The sequence below is a fragment of the Malaclemys terrapin genome, chromosome 1, assembly GCF_027887155.1.
Source record: "Malaclemys terrapin pileata isolate rMalTer1 chromosome 1, rMalTer1.hap1, whole genome shotgun sequence".
Classification (NCBI taxonomy): domain Eukaryota; kingdom Metazoa; phylum Chordata; order Testudines; family Emydidae; genus Malaclemys; species Malaclemys terrapin.
In genome coordinates this window covers 222,179,563-222,201,984 of record NC_071505.1, presented here as the reverse complement: position 1 = coordinate 222,201,984, position 22,422 = coordinate 222,179,563, and the positions used below count along the sequence as shown (strand labels likewise).

Here is a 22,422-nt window from a genome sequence, read left to right as displayed (position 1 = left end):
TTAAACCATCTGGAAATTCCCGGTATAGGGGGAAGCTCTGTTTGCAGTAGGGCGAAGTGAATTGTCTGCATTCTGTTCAGCTACAACTCTGTCAGACTTGAACACGTACAAGTGCCCATTGAAATGGCAGAATTTTGTGCACCGATCCAGGTTGTCTTGAGGCTCCTGTTAGCTTCCTGAGTTCCTACAACCTGCCTCACAACCACATGTGCACCAATTGAGCAGAATGAGTCCTTGTGAGTCTCGCTTCTATAGCTCTTTCTATCACAGCTTTATTCCCCCATGGTTCAGATAAGCCTACTATCTCAAAGGATATTAAAAATGGTAGATAAACTGGAGAAGGCCAAGCGGAAAAATTGACAAGTGCTCCTCTTTTGAGGCCATGTAACCCGGTCTGACTGGGTCTCTCTGCCTCTCATTCCAGACTTATCAACTGTCGGATGTCGTGATCTCAATGGTAACTCAAACCCCCAGACTCTCGACAGCAGCCTACGAGGAGCAGCATTCAGCAGCTCAAAGGTCTCACGACCAGGTAAACCAAAGTAATTCCAAACATGGACTTACCTTGAGAATGCTATTCGCCCATTCTCCCCACTTTCCGATTGTTCTCTGCTGGCCTAAGTCCTGGTCACAGCTGGAGCACAGCAAGATAACACCTGCATTTTGTAGAAAGAGTTCTGTTGTTAAGTCTCCACTTGCACCGTAATTCAAGGCTAAGATGGTCCCAACTCCCTCAGTCTTGTTTGATAAAAAGTCAATAAATATTATCAGTCCTTTTTCTGAAATTCCTTTTTATAAACTTCACCAAATTATAAAAAATGCCAGGAAAAAGAGCAAGGAAGCAAGCTATCACTGATAAAGTGGATTCTGTGTTAGCTAGCTGCTCCAGAAAATTCTTTACAATAGAAGGAATCTACTCTCAGACATCGTCTGTTAAAAAGAGTGTATTAATTTTCTTACATTTATTTAGAACTGTCTGTCCATTTACATTAGGCTAGAGTCCTTACAAAATTATTTGCAAAATTATTTTTCTCTCTTCATGAGGTCAGTCTTAACGGGTCCTGGAGAATTTCCATTTTGCTGGGTATGGTATCAAAATGTTTGCACAATACTTTCCAAGATGTCATACATCTGTCTGCAGGGTTGGGGGTTGTGCCAACTAGAGCCTGCAGGGCACTTTGTCAATGATCTAGTGCAGAATTCTTGGTTAAATTTTGATTCCTTCTCTATATTGGTGGACTCCTATGGAGGGAACATGTAGATCAAGGCCTTAAAGATACGTTTGGGAAAAAGACCTACGTAACCTCAGTATAGGGGAAGATCAAGACCTTTACATACAGACCTAATCCTCATCCCAAATATGTTGGCCCACCATTGTTACAGAAACGAAGGATTGGCTATCATACGTAGGTGTAGCAATTCATATATTCAGAGAATTCTGCCTAGCTCTCTGTCAACTCCATATTAGGGGCCAGCTGGCTCCTTTTCAACTATGGTGTTACTGCCTCATCATCTCTAGCTTCTGGGGAACATTGTGATGATGGCTATTTTATAAACTTTCTAAAGTTTCCTTCCATACCCCTTTCTTTACAGATTGTTCTTTCTTCTTTCACCATTGTCCAGAGATTGGTTTTTCTTCCCCTTTTTATCTCCCTTTTTTCCTTTGGGGAAAAAAGGAGAAAGGGTTGGGGAGGGACAAAAGACAAAAATGCTGATTTTAAATAAAAAAAAAATATTTGCTGGAATTCATTTCATTGAAAAAGTAAATTTCTAAGGAATTTCTAATCAGGATGTCACACAGTACTAAGCCAAATGCTTTACAAAAGTCTAGGTATATTATAATCACACAGTTACCTGCATCAACCAAACTTATAATCTGATCAAATAATTAAATCAGATTTGTTTGACAAGACTTATTTTCCATTGAACAATGTTGACAGGCCCTAATTATATTCCTATCCATTAATTCTTTTATCAGTTGAATCTCATATTGGCTTTTTCCACTGTTTTGCCTGGGATTGTTGTCAGCCTCACCAGCCTATATTTAGTCAGTGCATTCCTTTTTTAACTATTGGCACAACATTAGCAGTCTTCCAGTCTTTTGCAGTGTTCCTGATATTCCAAGCTTTACTAAAAAATTAACATCAGAGGGCTAGAGGTCTGCTCAACCAACCCTTTTAGAACTCTTGGATAAAAGTTATCCAAGCCTGCTGATATGAAATACGTTTATCCCTACTAGATGTTGTCTAATGTCCTCCTTAGTTACTAATGGACAGGAAAGTTTGATCATCCTCATGTGATACACGTACATCATTCTGCTTCCTTTCAAATTCAGAACAAAAATATTTATTGATGTGTTTTTTGCATCATCAGTGGCGGATTAGCCACTGGGCCCATGGGGCCCAGGTCCAGGGTCCCTGGCCAACTGGGGGGCCCCTGGAAAAAAATCTGCCATCCGGGGTGGAAGCCCAGACTCCCAGCAGCAGTGCCAGGCGTGTGGGGTGGAGGAACCCCCCCCCCATGACCCCTGAACCCATTCCTGGAAGAAGCCACGGGATGGGGGAAGCCACCTCCCACTGCCCCTGGCCTGGCCTGACCCCGTCTCTGGTAGAAGCAGTGGGATGGAGAAGCCCCTCCCCCCAGCAGCCCCGGCCCGACCCTGGCAGAAGCTGTGGGATGGGGGAAGCCCCCCCGCAGTGGTCCCCAAGCCAAGACCCTGGGTGGAACAGGGGCGGACCCTGGAGAAGGGTCAGAAAGGGGTGCAGCTGTGGGAGGGGCCACAAGCAGAAGGGGCGAAACTGGAAGTGCTCTGGCCCAGGGTCCCAGGAAACCTTAATCCACCTTTGGCATCATTAACAGGTTTACCATGTGTATTTAGCAATGGGCCTATTGATCTTTGCTATGATTTCTTTTGTACATAATATACTTAAATTCCTTATTGTCCTTAGCCCTGCCAGTCATGGATTTTTTTCTGATGTCCTTAGTTTCCCACATCAATTTTCTGTACTTCATAACTTATAATTTATATGAGTTATTTCTATTTCCCCCTTTTTCTGGTTGTTATATGTTATTTTTCTAATTGCTGCCGTCGATCCACTGAACCAGAATAAGCTTTTAGCCAAAGTTGTTCTCTTTCTTGAGTTTTTGGAATCATTGCTTATTGGCCGTCTTATAAACGCTTTTTAAAGAACCCAATTTGCATTCGCATTTTTCTGTCTAGATCAGGGGTTGGCAATGTTTGGCACGCGGCTCGCCAGGGTAAGCACTCTGGCGGGCTGGGCCAGTTTTATTTACTTCCTGATGCGGCAGGTTCAGCCGATCGCGGCCCCCACTGGCCGCGGTTTTCTGTCCCAGGCCAATGGGGGCGGCGAGAAGCCGCGGCCAGCACATCGCTCGCCCATGCCGCTTCCCGCCGGTTCGCCGCTCCGGGCCAATGGGGGCAGCGGGAAGCGGCATGGGCCGAGGGATGTGCTGGCCATGACCCCCATTGGCCCGGAGTGGCAAATCGCAGCCAGTGGGAGCCATGATCGTCCAAACCTGCGGACGTGGCAGGTAAACAAACCGGCCCGGCCCACCAGGGGGCTTACCCTGGCGAGCCGCATGCCAAAAGTTGCCGATCCCTGCCCTAAATCATCCTGTGCATAACGTGGTGATAAAGATTTGGGCCAAAAAAGACAAGGTTAAAGGGTTGGCTTGGTTACAGTGTATAAGTATCTATATGGGAAACAAATATTTAATAATGGGCTCTTCAATCTAGCAGAGAAAGGTATAATATAATGCAATGCCTAGAAGTTAGAGCTAGACAAATTCAGACTAGAAACTATGAACAGTGAGAGCAATTAATGCTTGGAAAAATTTACCAAGGCTTGTGGTGGATTCTCCATCGCTGACCATTTTAAAATTACGATTGGATGTTGTTTCTAAAAGCTATGCTCTACGAATTATTTTGGGGAAGGGCTATGGCTTGTGTTGTACAGGAGGTTGGACTAGATGATCACAGTGGTCCCCTCTGGTCTTGGAATCTATGAATTTATGACAAATTTCAGCCTTATAGTTCTTGTATGGCCAAGAGAGCCCTGTTACTAGGTTTTGTCCAGCTATCCATTAAAAGAAGGTTCCTTGCACAAGTGTCTAACCATATCAGAGGCTGGTTCTCAGTCTGGATTTCATGATCCTGGCACTGATGGAGCTGTAGGGTGAGAGTTCTAGTTCCAGTTATGTAGGTATCTGACCTGTTATAGGGAGAGAATAAATTTTACACTGCCAATGTAACAGGCAGACACATTAGTGAAGATTCTAAAAAGTGATTAGTGATTTTGGGTGTCCAACTTGAGACATCTTAAAAGGGGCCTGATTTTCAAGTGCTGAGCATCAAACCACGTGTAGTGTCTCAAGTTGGGCTCTGAAAATTAAAGTCCCCCAAATCACTTGTCATTTTTGAAAAATCTTGGCCAATATTTATCATAGATATGGCAGGTTGAAACCACATTGTGCTGAGTGCTGTATAAATATATAGGAAATGAGAGTATCTGCTCCAAAGGGCTTGAAGTCTAAAAGTGTAGACATAATAGATGGATAAGCCAAACAAGTAGGCTGGAATGGGATTTGGGGGAGGTGGTGTAACAAAAGTAAGATGATGGGCTTAATTCTTAGCATGTCAAACAGTACTCACAAATTGTCACCTGTCTAGAATGTTTTTTTAATTTTAATGTATTATTTTGATACCTTAATTTTGATATCTAGGTTCTTTTAGAGATAATAAGTAATAAAGATTTTATGCTTATGTCAGTTGATACTATATTTTTGTTGTTAATTGCTTAGAAATGATGTTTCTTGAATACTGTTAGAATGTTGCATTTGACATTTAATAGCAATTTTATCATAAATTAATAATGATATTTTTATGTTCATGTATGGACCTACGTTAAGGTCACCTATATATGTGAAGCATAGTTATATACATATTTTGGTAGGTTTTCAGATGGCTTTTCTCTTTGTTTTGAGATTAATGAAGAAAATATTTCATGGTGGGTCAGAGTTAAGGTTGTTTGTTCTAATGGAATGTACATGTCTTTGTACTTGGTAAAAATGTGATTTATGTTCTATAGGCAGTGTAAGATTTACCATGCAATTAACTATTGTCTTGTTTGTAAGTGCTTGAGTTTTGTAAGTTATGTGATACATTAGTGCACTGCTGCTACTCAGGAATCTCAATTTTTTTAAAACAAAGGGTAACTGGGGTTTGTGGTTGGCTTGTTTGTTTTATTTATTTGGAACATTAGTAGTGCTATCGCATTGGCAGCTGGGGAAGCTTTCAAAATCAGAGACAACTTGATTTAGCACTCTGGTCATTCACGTCTATATAAACATGATGAAATAGAAATGGTCAAACTACTCATTTGTAATGATATTCATTATGAACATAGTCCCTTTTTAGTTAATGAACCATTCATAAACTGATTTTGATTTCTGAAAATGTATTTGTCAGAAAGTTTCAACAAATAAGTTAAAGCCTATGGGAAAGTTCATGAACTATGCACTTTGACTATTCAGTATTCATTATTCATGATGTATGGTTACTCACATAGGTCACGTTACATTGTTTCTGTTTGACTGGAAAATAATTAACTGCTGGTAGGAACTTTTGGAAAAATAAACATTAAAACATTAAAAATAAACACTGTTTAAACTTTCATCATTTTCAAATATTTCAGGAATATATGCTGTGGCACTCCATATAATCATTAATACTTCTCATGCAACCCTATGAATCATAACTTAGTGAATGCTGTTTATTCATGAAGTATTAATGGACCAACTACCTCTAGCAAAAATATAGTTGATTAGAATTTGAACATCTCTATTAGAGAAACATTTTTTTTATTTCTGTGAATTGCACTGAAGAGATGGAAAAAGAAAAAAAAAAAGAAACCCTACTATTCCCATTGTTAACAACTTACAGAATTTTTATCACGGTCTTGTGATATATGGTGTTTTTCTTAAAGCCCCAGCTACTGGAATCAGGTTATTACCAGACAATCTCTCCAGCTTTAATTAAAAATTAAAAAATTAAGAGTGAGTTGCTGAGAAAAACTTGAAAATATAAAGAGCCCGAAGTTTATTATTTTTAAAAGTTAATGATGTTTAAAATGAAGCTCATGATTGTTTGGGGCATGGCTCATGATTTTTGAACACTGTGACTTAGCAATACTGTTCTCTACACTCTATTTGATTTGTAGGGTTCATCGGGATTCAGAGTTCAACATATCGATCATTTGCGAGTTGTGAAATTTGATGAGAAGAGAGCAGTGGGGCAAAACAAATACATAAATTGACCTCTAAGGTAGAGTTAATAAAATGATAATCTGGCTCTGCAGTTAAGAAATTAAGGCATAGGGTACTGTAGGCCTGTGCCTAGGATCCCAATACTGGAGTCACAGAATAACAACAAAATCTTGGCTTTCATTTAAAAAAAAAAAAAATTGCTTGTTAGCCCTCCTGGGGTATGTCTACAGTTCACACTCAACCTGGGTCTGTGGGACCCAAGTTTGTGGACTTGGTGTTTCCAAGCTTGTGTTTGAGCATCCATGCTGCATTGTAAACCTGGGTTTACAATTGCTGGACCCATGTTTCACAGGCGTACTAACACGTCCATACTGCACTACACAGACTTTCTGACTTCGGATATCTCCCTACTGCAAAATGATAGGGCTTGGACCTGAGTCACAGTAGGACAACCAGTGGCAGGACCTAGGACCTGGGTTCTGAGTGCTTGCTGACCCAAGTCAGATTGATTTGTGTGCGTCTGGGAGAGGGGCTTGGGCTCAAGCCCAAGTCAGAGCCTGGATTAGTGTTCAGTGTAGACATTCCTGTGGATACACAGAAAATCTTGGAAACTGGAACCTCGTGTAACTAATGCCTGCCTGAATCTGCAGACAGTGTGTATCAGTAGCTCCAAGAGGTGTGATTTGCACCAGGTATCTGAACTCTGAAACCTGCTGCTGCCCAAAGGAGGGGTGTGGCCACAGTGTGGGAGTAAGGGACAGGAGAGTACCATGTTGGGTGTGCCAAAATTCCTAGTTAGCCCTAATTTGATCCTGTTTAATTGTTCAAAACAAGAACTGAATGATTGCTTTTCAAAGTTTTGTTCACTGGGTTTTTGCTTTATATTGATTGTCATCTTGATATCATAGAATCATAGAATATCAGGGTTGGAAGGGACCTCAGGAGGTCATTTAGTCCAACCCCCTGCTCAAAGCAGGACCAATCCCCAACTTTGTCAAGCCTGACCTTAAAAACCTCTAAGAAAGGAGATTCCACCACCTCCCCAGGTAAACCATTCCAGTGCTTCACCACCCTCCTAGTGAAAAAGTGTTTCCTAATATCCAACCTAAACCTCTCCCACTGCAACTTGAGATCATTACTCCATGTTCTGTCATCTGGTACCACTGAGAACAATCTAGATCCATCCTCTTTGGAACCCCCTTTCACGTAGTCGAAAGCAGCTATCAAATCCCCCCTCATTCTTCTCTTCTGAAGACTAAATAATCCCAGTTCCCTCAGCCTATCCTCATAAATCATGTGCTCCAGCCCCCTAATCATTTTTGTTGCCCTCTGCTGAACTCTTTCCAATTTTTCCACATCCTTATTGTAATGTGGGCAGGGCCAGTGCAAGGAAGTTTTGTGCCTTAGGTGAAACTTCCACCTTGCGCCCCAGCCCTGCAGCAGCTCCCTGCCCCCCCCAATCCTGAGGCGCCCCCCCCCCCCCCCGCCGTGGCAGTCCTCCCCCCGGGGAGCCGTGTGGCAGTTCCCCACCCCAGCTCACCTCTGCTCCTCCTCCTCCCCGAGCACGCCGCCCCTGCTCTAATTCTCCTCCCCTCCCAGGCTTGCGGCGACAAACAGCTGATTGGCGCTGCAAGCCTGGGAGGTGGGAGAAGTGGAGCAGTGACCGCGCGCTCGGGGAGAGGGCATAGGAATGCTGTAAAAAAAAAATAAATTGGGGCCACCGCTTTTTGGCGTCCCCAAATCTTGGCGCCCTAGGCAACCGCCTAGTTTGCCTAAATGGTAGCACCGGCCCTGAGTGTGGTGCCCAAAACTGGACAGCAGTTCCCAAACTGTGGTCAGGACCCCAAAGTGGGTCACAACCCCATTTTAATGGGGTCTCCAAGGCTGGCGTTAGACTTGCTGGGGCTCGGGGCTGAAGCCAGTCTGAGCCCCACTGCCCAGGGCTGAAGCCCTCAAGCTTTGGCGCCCCCCAGGACAGCGGGGCTTGGACTTTGGCTTTGCCCCCCCCACCCCCCGCCCAGGGGGATGGGGCTCGGGCTTTGGTTCCCCTTCCCGGGGTCGTGTAGTAATTTTGGTTGTTGGGGGAAGGGGGAGCAATGAGTTTGAGAAACCCTGTGTTAGGATATAAAACTGCAGTTACTATAATTCAGCTAAATAAATATACCCCTAAATTAATTGCTGGTCTTAAAGCCAACTCACCCAACCCCCCCATACAGATACACACTGAACTTCTAATCCAGTTCTGTTTAAAAAATAAACGACGACTTTGGGGTTTCTGTGAGGAGATGTTAGGCTCCCAGAAGTTGGCTGACATAACGTTTTTTAATCCCGATACATTTATTTCAGATAAAAAAATCAAGAAAGCTCCTTTTATTCTCTATTAGGCCCTGATCCTGAATCAGGTTCTGCTAGCGTGGACTCCATTCAGTGTTCCATAGGTGTCTTAGAACCTGACTACACAGCCCTGCAGTTAAGACTACAAAGTGCTGCACTGTAACTCCCCCATGTGGATTTTGTGAGCACAAACAAAAAGATACCTAGTTTGCATTAATTTAGTCCTGTTTAAGAGGATGGCATTAACATGAACTAGGTATCTTGTAGTTTGCTACAGTGATCCCCGGACTGGGTGGGGTGGTGGGGGGGAGAGCAACAGCGCAGCACAGGAGTACGCATTCATTTCACGCCCCCTTATTCTGAACTGTGGGGCCATGTAGACATAGCCTTAGTTAAATGTTTTCCTTCCTAAATGTAAGCTAGAAAAGGAAAATGTCATGTAAGTGCATTGCAATGTTTATCTTCTAAATAGAGGCTGGGATGGGAATTGAAAACAAGCACTGACAGTTTGACAATGGCAAAATAAACATTTTGATCAGAGATTTTTTAAGACCACAGTTGAAACGAGTTTTTCCTTTTGACATTTTTAAAGTCTTTTTAGTTTACAATTAGGACTGCTCTGGGTTCCCGCCTCCCTTCTCTTCCCAAACTGGATTATTCCCTGGATTATATTTTCTGTTGGGTTTTTTATTTATTGTTTAGTCATTTTCATCTATCTTTACATAATATATTTTATTATTAAAATAAAGAGAAAACTGAACTGGTTCACAGAACTATTGAGGGGGGAGGACCAGGAAAGAGGAGGGGAGGGCAAGAGAGCATGTCATCTAAATGTAAGGCTCTGAAATATGCATTTTGTGAAAGAAGGACTTGTGATTGAGTAGATGGACCTCCAGGTAAGTCCAGGGATGTGAGAAATAAGTCACAGCCAGCAGTGAATGTAACTTAAAGGACTTACCGGTATGCCAGAGTCCTGAGCAGGGGCGGGGCCTCAACCGGAAGGGGCGGGGCCTCACCCGGAAGGGGGGGCCTTTAGAGCCCCGAGCCCCTTAAATCACTGCCCGAGCCCCGCTGCCAGGGCTCCGGGGTAGCAGCAGTGGCCCAGGGCTCCGTCCGTGATTTGAAGGGCCAGGGGCTCCCGACCGCCACTACCGCAGTGGAGTCCTGTGCCCTTTAAATTGCGGAAGGAGCCCCGGGGGCTCTCGGCTGCCACCGCTACCCTGGCCTCCAGCAGTGGGACTCGGGCAGCAATTTAAACGGTCCGGGACTCCAGCCACCGCTATTGCCCTGGGCTCCTTAAATCACTGTTGGAGCCCCGCTACCAGAACCGTCAGCGATTTAAAGGGCCCGGGGCTCCGCTGCGGTAATGGCGGCCCTTTAAATCGCCATCCAAGCCCAGCTGCCAGAGTCCTGGGGTAGCGGCGGTGGGGCTCCGGTGGTGATTTAAAGGGCCAGGGGCTCTCAGCCCCAGGCCCTTTAAATCGTTGATGGAGCCCCGGGGCTTCCAGCTGCCTCCACTACCCTGGGGCTCTGGCAGCGGGGCTCTGGCAGCAATTTTAAGGGCTTGGGGCTCCAGCTGCTGCCGGGAGCCCTAGGCCCTTTAAATTGCCGATTGGATTTTTATCTCTGAACAAGCCTACTACTTTTTGAATTCCTCCCCTGCACTTACATACCCAAAATCTGCTTCTGGATCTTTACAATCCAAGCGTCCAGCTGTTCTTGTAAAAATATGCCACTTTAAAAAAAGGTTTTTTATTTAACAAGCTACTTGCTATCTGCAGGTGAAATTGTACATCTAGCTGTCCAAATTCACTGAACTTCGTAATGAAGTATCTTATTCTAAGTCTTTTCCTTCATAAAAGTGATTACACTGACTTGGCCAACTGGAATAGTACAGGGTAGTACTAAGAAAGCTGGGATAGCTAGTGGCAGGTTGTGGTTTGGACTCGCTAGGCGAGGACAAACCGACTCCCATCACAAGACTGACATTACATTCAGACCTAACTTCTGGAAAGAGAAGTACTTCCTCTACCCCATGCAAGAATCTTATATTTTCTTGATTAAAAGACAGAGGATTGAGGTGCTGTATCTGTTATCTAATGAGAAACAAAATGGGGATGGAATGCAAATAATGTATCCATTGTAATAAAACAGTTCCTTCTTGCATTTTTTCTTTGTATCCTTAAATATTAGTGTGGTTAAAGTTTTGTTGTGGTTACTATATTGTATACAGAGTAAATTAGCAAATGTGCCAAAGCTCTGTAAACATCAATTGTATTTACAGTCTACTTAAATCAATTTAAGTAAGCTCAGCTCAACTGGTGCATTCACAAATTCAAATTAATTTCCTTTTTATCTAGTCTCTTTGCAGACCTAATAAACAAAGTAATCAATTTTATGAGCCCTCTTTTATAACATGACTGTGCCTCTCTGATCAAGGAAACTTAAAACAATCTTTATTCCCCCCTCTAACAATCTCATCTGACTGGATTTATTTAATTATTCAAATCACTCTTTTTAAAAAATCACTTACTGAAATTTAGAGAGAAGTGTTATCTAATTTGGGTTTCAATTGAGGGTTCACATGTTTAAAGGAAAATCCTGTTTTCCACTGTAATAATAAAGACGTGCAATGTATCCTATGGCTTTACAGAAGAGATGGGGAAAATTGGTATCAGTCTGACTTATAGATTTGTTCATAGGCAGGAAGCATAGAAATCCACTCTGAACAGCTTGTACTGTAGTATATATTCTTTATAGATTATGGGTGAAATCCTGGCTCCACTGAAGTCAATGGCAAGTCTCCCACTGTCTTCAGTGGGGTGAGGATTCCACTCAGTAGTTTTCTACCCCTCTTGTAGTGGGGTGCTAAGCCCTTTTAGGAAATGGTGGTTACTGTTACGGGTGGCACTAAAAGAATGATATGCCTTAAGAAGCTCCTGAACAGGATAACCATACGGCTTACCAAGAGTGCACGCACGTGTGCGCGCACACACACACACACAGTCTCTCTCTCTCTCAACAAAATTGGAATTGGCCGTCCATTGAAATAATACATTGGCCTTTACACTCAAAAACTTGTAGTAAAAAATGTTAATTAACTGCCTCTTTTCTAACCTTCAGATAATGAATTAGTATATTTTAATGTATCTGTATCAACCTATGTAGTGTGACAAAATGGCCGACGTTGGTATGGTGGGTCCCACACTTTTCTTGGCGGGGGGCTAGGATACCACTCCTTGCCCCTGCTCTTAGTGCGCCGAGGGCCCCGCTAGTGGCCCGGGAAGGTGGTAGAGGAAGGAAGCAGGGAAGGGGTCTGGGTTTGCGCCTCACTCTGAGCCCCAGCACCTCTCAACCCCAGCAGGTTTCTTACCCTCTTCCCTCTTGGGTAGGGTTACCCTCGGTGCTTGACCCTGGGGGAGGGAGTCTCCATGCTCTGCTGGGGTTCTCTGGTCTTTCAATTCTCAGCAACACACCTCCAAACTCCAGTCCTCTCTCCTTCCTCACTCCACCCTGTCTGCCTGAAGTAGGGTTTTTTTTATTAGGTTCCTGACAGGGCCTTAATTAGTTACAGGTACTCCAGTTAACCTGTAGTAACTCTTCCTAGTCTACAGGGAACCACGCCTTAATTAGCCTTGGGCAGGTGTTGGCAACCTTCGGCACACGGCCCATCAGGGTAATCCGTTGGCAGGATGTGAGACATTTTGCTGACGTTGACCGTCTGCAGGCATGGCCCCCCCCGCAGCTCCCAGTTGCCGCAGTTCGCCGTTACCGGCCAATGAGAGCTGCCAGCTTGCCGCTTCCCACAGCTCCCATTGGCCGGGAATGGTGAACTGCAACCACTGGGAACTGCGGGGGGTGGGAGGGAGCGTGCCTGCAGACGGTCAACGTTAGCAGAATATCTTGCGGCCCACCAGCGGGTTACCCTGATGGGTTGCATGCCGAAGGATGGCCTAGGGCTTATATATCTCCCCTCTACCACTCTCCCACTGCTCCCTGGCTCTGCTGTATCACAGTAGTTATTTGTGTCTACATTTGTCAAGGTATGTCATTATTTTTAAAATGTTGTGTGTATGCCATGTATGAAATATAATCAACTTGCTATATGCTTATAACATTATTTTAGTGTTTGTGAGACAGTGTCACCGTTTACGTCAGCCCCATGTCACTATTGCTACCCCCTGTGTGACTCCCCAGTGGTTGCAGTGGTGGTAGGGCTCATGCAGACTAGCCTACCAGTGTTTTAATTTCTCTGTCATCTAACCCAGGTTTGAGCAGGTCTATATGACACAGTGACTATTAAAAAGCTGGCACCTCATCAGCACTACAGCCCTCCTCACTACTGCTATCACTAATGCAGACTTTTTAGGAGGGAAACAAGACTAGTGTAGAAATGGCATCAAACTAAAATAGCCTCCTTCCCTTCCCCTCATGTAACTTGTATGGTAGGATTTTCAAACATGCTTAATATTTGCTGATTCTGCTCTCCTTGAAGTCTGTAGTAAGACTGCAATTTACGTAAGTGGGAGCAGAGTTAGTTCAGTGATGAGTGTTTTTGAAAATCCCTTTAGTATTTACATGCCACAGTGTGCCTTGAGGAGAGTCGAATTGAGAAATTGGGATTTGCTGAGTGACTAGCTTTCCTTTCTGGAGGAAAGTTCTGTATCATATTGTTTCATACTCAGTCAAAACCTAACAAAGTTCTGGCAGCGCCTGGAAACACAGGAGTTGGCACGTAGTTTCACTAAGGAATTCAACATTCTAATTTGCATATATAGTTTCCTCTTAAATAGCTGAACATGAGCTCACAATGCAACACCGTAGCTAAAAGGGCTAATACATCTTTGGATGTGTAGACGGGGGAATTTTAAGGAGGAGTAGGGATCTTATATTACCTTTGTATTTGGCAGTGGTGTGACCACTACTAGACTACTGTGTCCAGTTCTATTGTTCGCACTTCAATATTCTTCTTGAAAATTGGAGAGGGTTCAGTGAAGATCCTCAAGAATGAATAAAGGATTGAAAAATTTGTCTTTATAGTGAGAAACGCAAGGAGTTTGATCTTTTTATCATATCAAAGAGAAGTTTAAAGGGTGACTTGATCATAGTCTATATGTACATACATGGGGATCAGAAATAAGGTGCAAATTTTTAACAGTGAGAATAATTAACCATTGGAACAATTTACTAAGCGTTTGTGGATTTTCTTTCACTGGACATCTTAAAATCAAGATCAGATGATTTTCTAAAATAAATTCTCTAGTTCAGCCTTGGCAATTGGACTTGAAGCAGGAATTAATTAAGGAAAGTCCTGTGGACCGCAGGAGCCAGACTTGATCATAATGGTCCCTTCTGGCCTTGAAATCTATGATTCCATTAATCTTATGCAATTTTTTGTAAATGTTTTTAACATTAGGATCTCTAGAAAAATGAAATTTAATGAAATGGGAAGAACCCTTGTTTGTGATGTGTGCCTTCAAGTTATGAAACTTGTTCCAAAAGAGAGTTGACATAAATTTGCTTTGACATTATAATATACAGGAAAAGTCCAACTTCAGACTAAGCATCATGAAACATTAATCTTCTCAGTGGCTAAGAAAAGGGGTTGGTCTCTTTATTCTGAATCAACACTGCAATTTTGGATAACACAAAACAGAGACTGTGGCAATTTCACTTGCACCATTCTGTTCCAAGAATAGAAAAATCAAAGATCTCCAGCCATTTAAGACTTAATTATTTCCTTCAACAAATTTGTGAACCTCAAATGTAAATTACTTCTAATTTTTAAGGGGTTCACTGAAAAACAAGGAAAGCTAAACCAGAAAGTTTTAATTTAGATATTAGTGGCTTTTGTTTACACCGCTGTATTGAAAGTTGCATCACATTGTTTTGGGAGTCCTTTCTTTTCTGAGTTTAAAATTCAGCCACGGTAATGGCTCTAAGCTAAACTTTAGTATCTGAGGTCCTATTCTGTGAAGCCTTTCCTCAGTCTGGTTTTCATAAAAACGTTGCTTTTGACATTTCTCGGTTATACAAGCATGTATAGCATAATTTTGTTATTCCTCCATTTTTTCCATTCCCCCACCATTCTCTTTTTTTAAGGTTAGAAAACTAGAAGTAGTTTTTATTTAAAACCTAGGATTTGGAGCTGATTAGCCTACATATGGTGGTGAAGTAGGAAAAAAAATCAACATTTCAAACTGGCTACTAGTACTTCTGCACATGTATATAGTTACTTTCAATTGATTTTTTTTTTTTACTCTGCATATCAATATGCCTTTGCTAATTACCTGCTTGGTGATAGGCCCAATTATTTCTGAAGGATCTGTTGTAGTCTTAAGTGTGTAATACACATTTTAAAAACTGTCTATAGATATACCGTAATTCAAAGCCCCAAATCTACAAAGTGATCTCCCCAAGCTGATCTCTAGGCTTAAGTGGAGTCCCTGTGTGTGTGTGTGTGTGTGTGTGTGTGTGTGTGTGTATATATATATATATATATATATATTATTCAAAAGAATAATGGAGAATACAAAAATATCTGTTTTTTTAAATAAAATAAGGCTAGGGTTGGCTCAAGGTCAAAGTAGCAAAAGCAAGGGCAGTCAGAGCTGTCTGTGCTGCACTGATATGCCAATTGTTCTCTGAGGGAATAAGGAAGAGGATCAGTAGCAGCAATTAGGTCAGTGACTGTTGAGTGGAAGGGGAAGAGAGAAGGGTGTGATTGAGCTGCACTTAAAAGGATGGGAGGCAGAGATGGGGGAAGGCAAATTCAATTCAAATCAGATTTTCAATAAATTAATGTTCTATTGGCAAGTGCTGCCCAAGTATAAAAAGGAGAGAGACTGTGGGCAGGAGTGCCGCCAGGTTTCTCCGCCACCCTAGGGTGACGGAAGGTCCCGCCCTGAAATGCCGCCCCCTCACAGAGGTGGCGGAAGGTCCCCTGCGAAATACTGCCGCGGTCACTGCCCCCCAAATCGCAGCACCCTAGTCACCTAATGGGTTGCGCTGGCCCTGACTGTGGGTATCTATCAGAGGTATCTTTCCGCTTCAAAGTCAGCCGGAGAGAAGCGGCTGCCCCTGCTCCTCCTGAAGGGGAAAGCGCCGCTTCTCTCCGGCCACTGGCTGCGCAGCTGCCCCTGCTCCGCCTGAGTCCTCTGGCCGGTGCTCGGAGTGCCACATTCCAAAAGGGGCTTTAGAGCTGCAGGCCAGGGCCCCAGGGCCCTCTTAGCCCAGGGCCCTGCAGTCCCTAAAGCCCCTGCGTTCCGGGTGGCCCTGCAGTTTCCCCGCTCGCTCGCTCCCTCCGTCCCTCCCTCCCAGAAAGTCTTAAGCACCGCCAAACAGCTGTTTGGCGGCGGGGGAAGCACTGCGAGGGAGGGAGGAAGGGAGGGGGAGGAGGCGGAGAAGAGGAACTTGTGCAGTTTTCCCTAGTAAAGTCAGCCGAACGACTACAACTTTAAAAGAGTATGTTCCCTAATGGAGCAATGACGTAACTTTGAAACAACATTAAGTAGGAGGACGTTAAGCGAGGAGTTACTGTATTTAGTAAGAGTCTGCCTTTCCTTTGCACATTACATTGTGATGAAGTACTCTGCTAGTGTTGTGATAGCTTTGTTGAGGGATTTGTAGAAGATTAGCTTCATTTTTCAATTTGTTGTTCCTAGTGACTCATAAGTTGATGTGTTAAGTGTTGTTTAGTACAAACCATGCTAGTAGCTTGAGCATCATTTTTGATGAGGATGTCCACTTCAATATATTGTGGCTAGTGTGGCTGATGTCTGACACTAGTGTTATGCTGAAGTCAAGAAAGCTTTTGTTTTGTGTTTAGATTTTCAGCTTCTAGGACTTTGCAGTGAAGGGAGTGTATGCTGCTTTGGTTGAGACAGTACAAAAAGTTGAATGCTCTTTCCTCTATGATGATTAAGAGCAGAATTCCTAATACTGCTATGCAGTTAGCACTGTTTGGGTTCCAGTTAGGGTGATCAGGTGTCCGTTTTTTGATCGGAACAATTGGTCGAAAAGGGATCCTGGCGGCTCTGCTGTTGACTGTCCGGTTGGCAGTGCCGTGCAGTGGGGCTGGGACTGTGGAGGTGGTGCCTGCGGACGGGGCAGTGCACAGAGTCACCTGGCTGCGCCTCTGAATAGGAGTCGGAGGGAGGACGTGCTGCTGCTTCTGGGAGCTGCTTGAGGTAAGCACCACCCAGAGCCTGCACCCCTGACCATCTCCCGGACCCCAACCACTGCCCCAGCCCAGAGCCCCTCCTGCACCCCAAACTCCTCATCCCTGGCCCCATGCCAGAGCCCTCATTACCCCCCCCACTCAAACCCCTCACCCCAGCCCAGAGCCCACATCCCCAAACCATAGCCCATACCTTCTCCCACACCCCAGCCCCCCTGCCTTAGCCTGGAGCCCCCTCCTGCACTCTGAACTCCTCATTTCTGGCCCCACCCGAGAGTCCGCACCCCCAGCCAGAGCCCTCAGCCCGTCCCGCACCCCAACCCCTTGAGCCAGCCAGGTGAAAAATGAGTGACTGAGTGAGGGTGGGGAGAGCAAACAACGGGGGTGGAGATGGAGTGAGCAGGGGCGGGGTCTCGGAGAAGGGGCGGGGCAAGGGTGTTCGGTTTTGTGCGAGTAGAAAGTTGGCAACCCTAGTTCCAGTGTTGATGTAATATTTGCTAACAGTATTTAAGTCCAGGGTTTCTGTTGTGGTTTTGTCCCAATTGCTGTAACTGACTATTACAGGCTCGATTGCAGGCTTTGCTCAGACAATGTCAATGATACTTTTAAGTCGATTTAGAGAGAAAGTGACCAGTGGGTTGTATTCATGAAATGGCTTCTTGATGTTATAGAAACTTACATAGTTCTTTTTGTTTTTCTTGAGAAGATATCAAAAGTTTGAAATACGTTTTTAAAAATTGGGGGATTTAACTAAATCTTGGCAAGGATCAAAGATCTCTTTTATACGAGGGCCTCACTGTGAAAGGAAGACGCTGAGCCACTTAAAACAGTCAGAAGTGTTCCACTCAGTTCTGCATTAGGTCTATACATGAAAGTCAGCATAAAGCTAATCAGATCACCTACACCATTTGATCTGTTTCCATTGGCTTTAAGTTATCTTTGATAAATGAACTGCTCTACAGTAGAGCTGAACTAATGCCAGCAATAATTCATGTTGCTATTAGTGTTTTCACTCAGTTCTATTTTGTGTGGTCTAAACCTAAACTGACAGGGCCTAAAATGTTAATTTAGAAAGAGCAAAACCAAATTCTGGATACTTTTGTTTATGAACCTTATAGACTATTTCTTAGTCAGCTCTTTGAGTGTCCTATTGACACCAGGAAGCCATGTACATTTCACACTGGAATTTACAGATCTGTGGGAGTTGCATGTTGATGACTGTCTCTTCTGTTTCCCTGGGGTGATAGACAATAGATTACTAATCTTTTAGTCATGACTTTAAAGCTACAGTGCCATTTTGTTCTCAATATTCCAATTTAACAGTAATACCAATTGATAGCCTCCATCAAAAAATCATATTTTCTATCTAATCCAACGTGATTTCTCAGTGTCTGCTATTCAGTCCATCGCAAAAACTTTCTAAAATATTATTCTTGGTGGTAGTTTTTTATCAATTTCTATATGTACTCAGGTAAACCTGACTCCAGCCAGTGTAGTCAAATATGAAAGTGGAACTTTAGTGATGAAAACAGACTGTGCTATCGATGGCTTTGATAAAGAACCCTCTCATTTTTGTACAATGTATAATAGATGTAATCATTAGACATAATTTGCTTATTAACTGTTTACAAGTGTTCAAATTTTGTTTGTGTCCCACTGTATAGTTGCCTTTGATCTTGCAACTAAAGAAATTAGACTGCTGAAGGGAAATTGGGGACTTGATTTCAGATTATTTATGTTGGAGTTTTTATTGCCTGCTCTTTTAATTGGCAAACCACTACTTCGATCTGGCTACCTAGAGGGCAAACTTTAGAGGAGATTAAAGGGACGTGGTCAAGACTGAACAACAAGATGTGTTTGCTCGTTGTAGATGCTGCAGATGTGACTGGACTTTGCGGAACCCTAGGGCTTGGAAAAGTGACGTGAAGGTGCATCTTTTTCCTAGTTAGTTAAACTAGATTTGAAATTCTTTAGCTGCCATAACTGATGGAATAGCATGTATTTTAAAATGTTTAAAGATGTTAGTAATTTTAAAAATATGAGTTGTGTGCTTTACTTAATTATAGATTTTATTTTTAAATGCTAGAATTGCTTGTTTAACCATTTAAATAAACTATTATTTCATATCATGTTTAAAGGGTGTTTTATTATGTTAAAAGTAAGTGTGAGATTATGGTTTTTAATGTGCTTTGTCCTTTGAAAAGTGACTGTATCAGTGGCATATTCTCTTTCATCAGACATGTTCCCTGTATCTATTCAAAGCCAGTACTGACGACTTCAGTGACAAGTGACTTTTCACTGCCTTTTTATGACTATTGGCCATGTAGAACCAACACAGCCAAGAGACCGTGAGCTGGATCGTAATCCTCCTTGTTCATCAAGGAGTTGTTTGCTAAATTCTAGTCAGCTACATCTATGCAGACTTGCTGACGGCAATACTATTGTGCAGGTATATGCTGAGGGCATAATTTGGCCCAGAGAATATTTTGACTGGTGATGATGCACAAGAATGAAAGGACCCAGACTGACTCCCAGTTCCTAATTTCTTTGCAGGGTTGGCAGTTAGAAAAAAAAAATAGCACATTTGATACAGAAATCATGAAAAACAATCATATCAGAACTCCAGAAATGCAATTTTTAGAGTCTGTACTGGAAGAGGTGTAAAAAAGCTGAGCTACAGTGAGATTCTTGGAGGAAATCTAGCTATCTGCATCAGAATTCCCCTTCAGGAGTTCATGCTCTGCCACCCTGTATACTGTGCACTCCCTGTCTCAACCGTCCACCTCTTCCAGGGCACTATCAGGGGAGTGGCTGTGCTCATTGATGAGAATGTATACTTCCCATTCCATCCCATCCCCTTGTACATCTGTGCATGGTCTGGCACTGTTGATTCTTATTTTTGTTCATATTGTTTGTTACAAAACCGTTTTTGCATTAATTTGTAAAGTACTGACCTCTTTCTGAGACAGCAATAGAAAAATCCTGTAACCTGGTTAGGACGAAGAGTTACAGTTGTAGTAGAAATCAGCCACTCATTGCTACTGATGCCATAAATATCACTGAACAACTGTAGCTTGGTAATGGTGAATCACATAATACATGCCTTACTGAGGAGCCATATTCTCTCCGTTTCACTTCTTTTGTTCATCTGTGGCCCCTGCTTGTTGTGTCATGTGTGAACTTTGGCCCCAGTCCTGTAGTTGGATCCATTCACATAGATCGTAACTTCAATATGGCTCCAGGTGGCACTCATTCCAGGATCAGGGAGTTAGGCTGGATGGGAGGGATAGCTCAGTGGTTTGAGCATTGGCCTGCTAAACCCAGGGTTATGAGTTCAATCCTTGAAGGGGCCACTTAGGGATCCGGGGCAAAATCAGTACTTGGTCCTGCTAGTGAAGGCAGGGAGGCTGGACTTGACGACCTTTCGGGGTCCCTTCCAGTTCTAGGAGCAAGGATATCTTCATTTGTTATTTTTTTTAAACCTCTTTGAGATTGTGGTGTATTGAAAACTGTGTTGGGGGCTCTGTGGGGAAGCGAGCAATCTGGGTCTTCAGCAGTAAGTCTGCCAAAGCGTCAGTAGGAGCAAGGTGGGTTGAGTTGTACCACTTTGCCTTAGGTAGGATTTCTCTTCTCCCTATCCCCCCCACCCCACCTTATTTGGCTGTTCATAGAATCATAGAAGATTAGGGTTGGAAGAGACCTCAGGAGGTCATCTAGTCCAATCCCCTGCTCAAAACAGGACCAACACCAACTAAATCATCCCAGCCAGAGCTTTGTCAAACTGGGCCTTAAAAACCTCTAAGGATGGAAATTCCACCACTTCCGTAGGTAACCCATTCTAGTGCTTCACCACCCTCCTAATGAAATAGTCTTTCCTAATATCCAACCTAGGCCTCCCCCTCTGCAACTTGAGACCATTACTCCTTGTTCTGTCATCTGTTACCATTGAGAACAACCAAGCTCCATCCTCTTTGAACCCCCCCTTTAGGTAGTTGAGGGCAGCTATCAAACCCCTCCCTCACTCTTCTCTTCTGCAGACTAAATAAACACAGTTCCCTCAGTTGGAGGTGTATATCCTCTAATAAAACATTGTATTTATATAGAAATGTTCCTTTTTAATATTATTTACAAATATTAGCCAAGTAATCATTGCAACACTCCAGCAAGGTTGGTAATCCTGTATATTATTATTATTATTATTATTATTATCCACTTTACAGATAGGGAAAATGGAGACCCAAAGGTTAAGTGACTTGCCCAAGGCCACAAGGGATGTTGGTGTCATTGTCAAAATTAGCATTCAGGAGTTCTTGACCTAGCTCAAACTACTAGATCTCCCCCTTTTCATTATTCTGAATTATAAACCACAGCACACAAATTATTTGATAATTTTGCAAAAATTCAGTCTAATTATGTTTCATTATAAAAAATAAATGAGATTATTTTCCCTAGCATATGGTTTAAAACTATATTAACATGGCCCATCTATTTTCTCTGGCATTTAGAAAGGATTAGAGTTTATACTGGAAAGTGCATACTTTGAAGCATTGTGGGGTGGCAGTTCGTCTTACTTCAAAACTGTTTTGGAAAGGTGTGCAGCTGTGTATTATTGAAGGTCTGCGTTTTTAAGGAATGGCAGATTACCCAGAGCATGGCACAGATGCCTTTTTATGGTTGTTTTATAAATGAAAATAAACAAATACTAACAACCTACAATTGGGCCATTAGCTGTCTTTGGATTCACTATGGACCACTCTTTGATTGCTAAGGATTGTCAGATGAGGGTATGCAGGTTGGCAGAGAGAGATGGTAGAACTACAATGAAATTCTGATCACAGTGGCATTTTTTTTAAAGAAAATAGTGAAAATGAAATTATTTGCGCATGGGCCTTTTGAATGTCGTGTGTATACATTTTCCTTTTATTCAGAAGATGTGGGTTACAGTTCAGATATGCAAAATTATTTATTCAAAGGGATTTTCTGCTTGACACTATTGGTGCTACAATAAAGAGATGCTATGAAGAAATGTTTTCAGTTAAAGCTGAAATTCTTGTAATACAAACTGTCCTAACTGATCATTGCCCATCTAGTAAAGCTATGGTGGAAAGTATAAATTCTTAAAACTCAGCATAAACCACAAAGGGTTAAATGTGATTTTGTATAAGCTGGCAGGTGACCCTCAACATGTAGGGCTGGTCCACTGAGACAATCTTGAATCAGAGGAGAAGACCATATCATTTTAGCTATTAAGCTTATTTTCTAATCTATTCTATTATAATGCATGATGATAAACTATTATTTCCCCCTGTTTTACCATGGCAAATATATACATTTAAGCAAATAAGCTTATACCAATCTTCTTGGAAATGTGGTGCTTTGAACTGCCAACAATTAGTTAATGGGAGCTGAATTAATTTAGCTAGAGCAGACTGATCTGATAGACAAATAATAGCTTCTTTACAGTTATTACCATATAATATGAAAATGCTTGCGGACAATATAACTCTTAATTAAGGGGCTTGCACATTTATTTTATTTTGTTATTTGTATGTTTTATATATATATAAATACACACACACACATATATACGTACATCACCCCCCCCCCCACATCCCCCCCCCCAT

General features: G+C 42.7%; 1 protein-coding gene across 7 annotated transcripts in view; it reads left to right on the top strand.

Annotated features, from left to right (window-relative positions):
- The window catches only part of TBL1X (transducin beta like 1 X-linked), a 257,104-nt gene that overhangs the window by 149,737 nt on the left and 84,945 nt on the right, over positions 1-22,422 (top strand). For 5 of the 7 annotated variants that reach the window (XM_054008060.1, XM_054008051.1, XM_054008042.1 and 2 more), the window contains one exon: positions 425-532. The exons of the other annotated variants lie outside the window; for them this stretch is intronic. The gene's annotated coding sequence lies outside the window, so the exon portion shown is untranslated. The remainder of the gene's footprint in view (positions 1-424; positions 533-22,422) is intronic. 7 annotated transcript variants of the gene reach the window in all.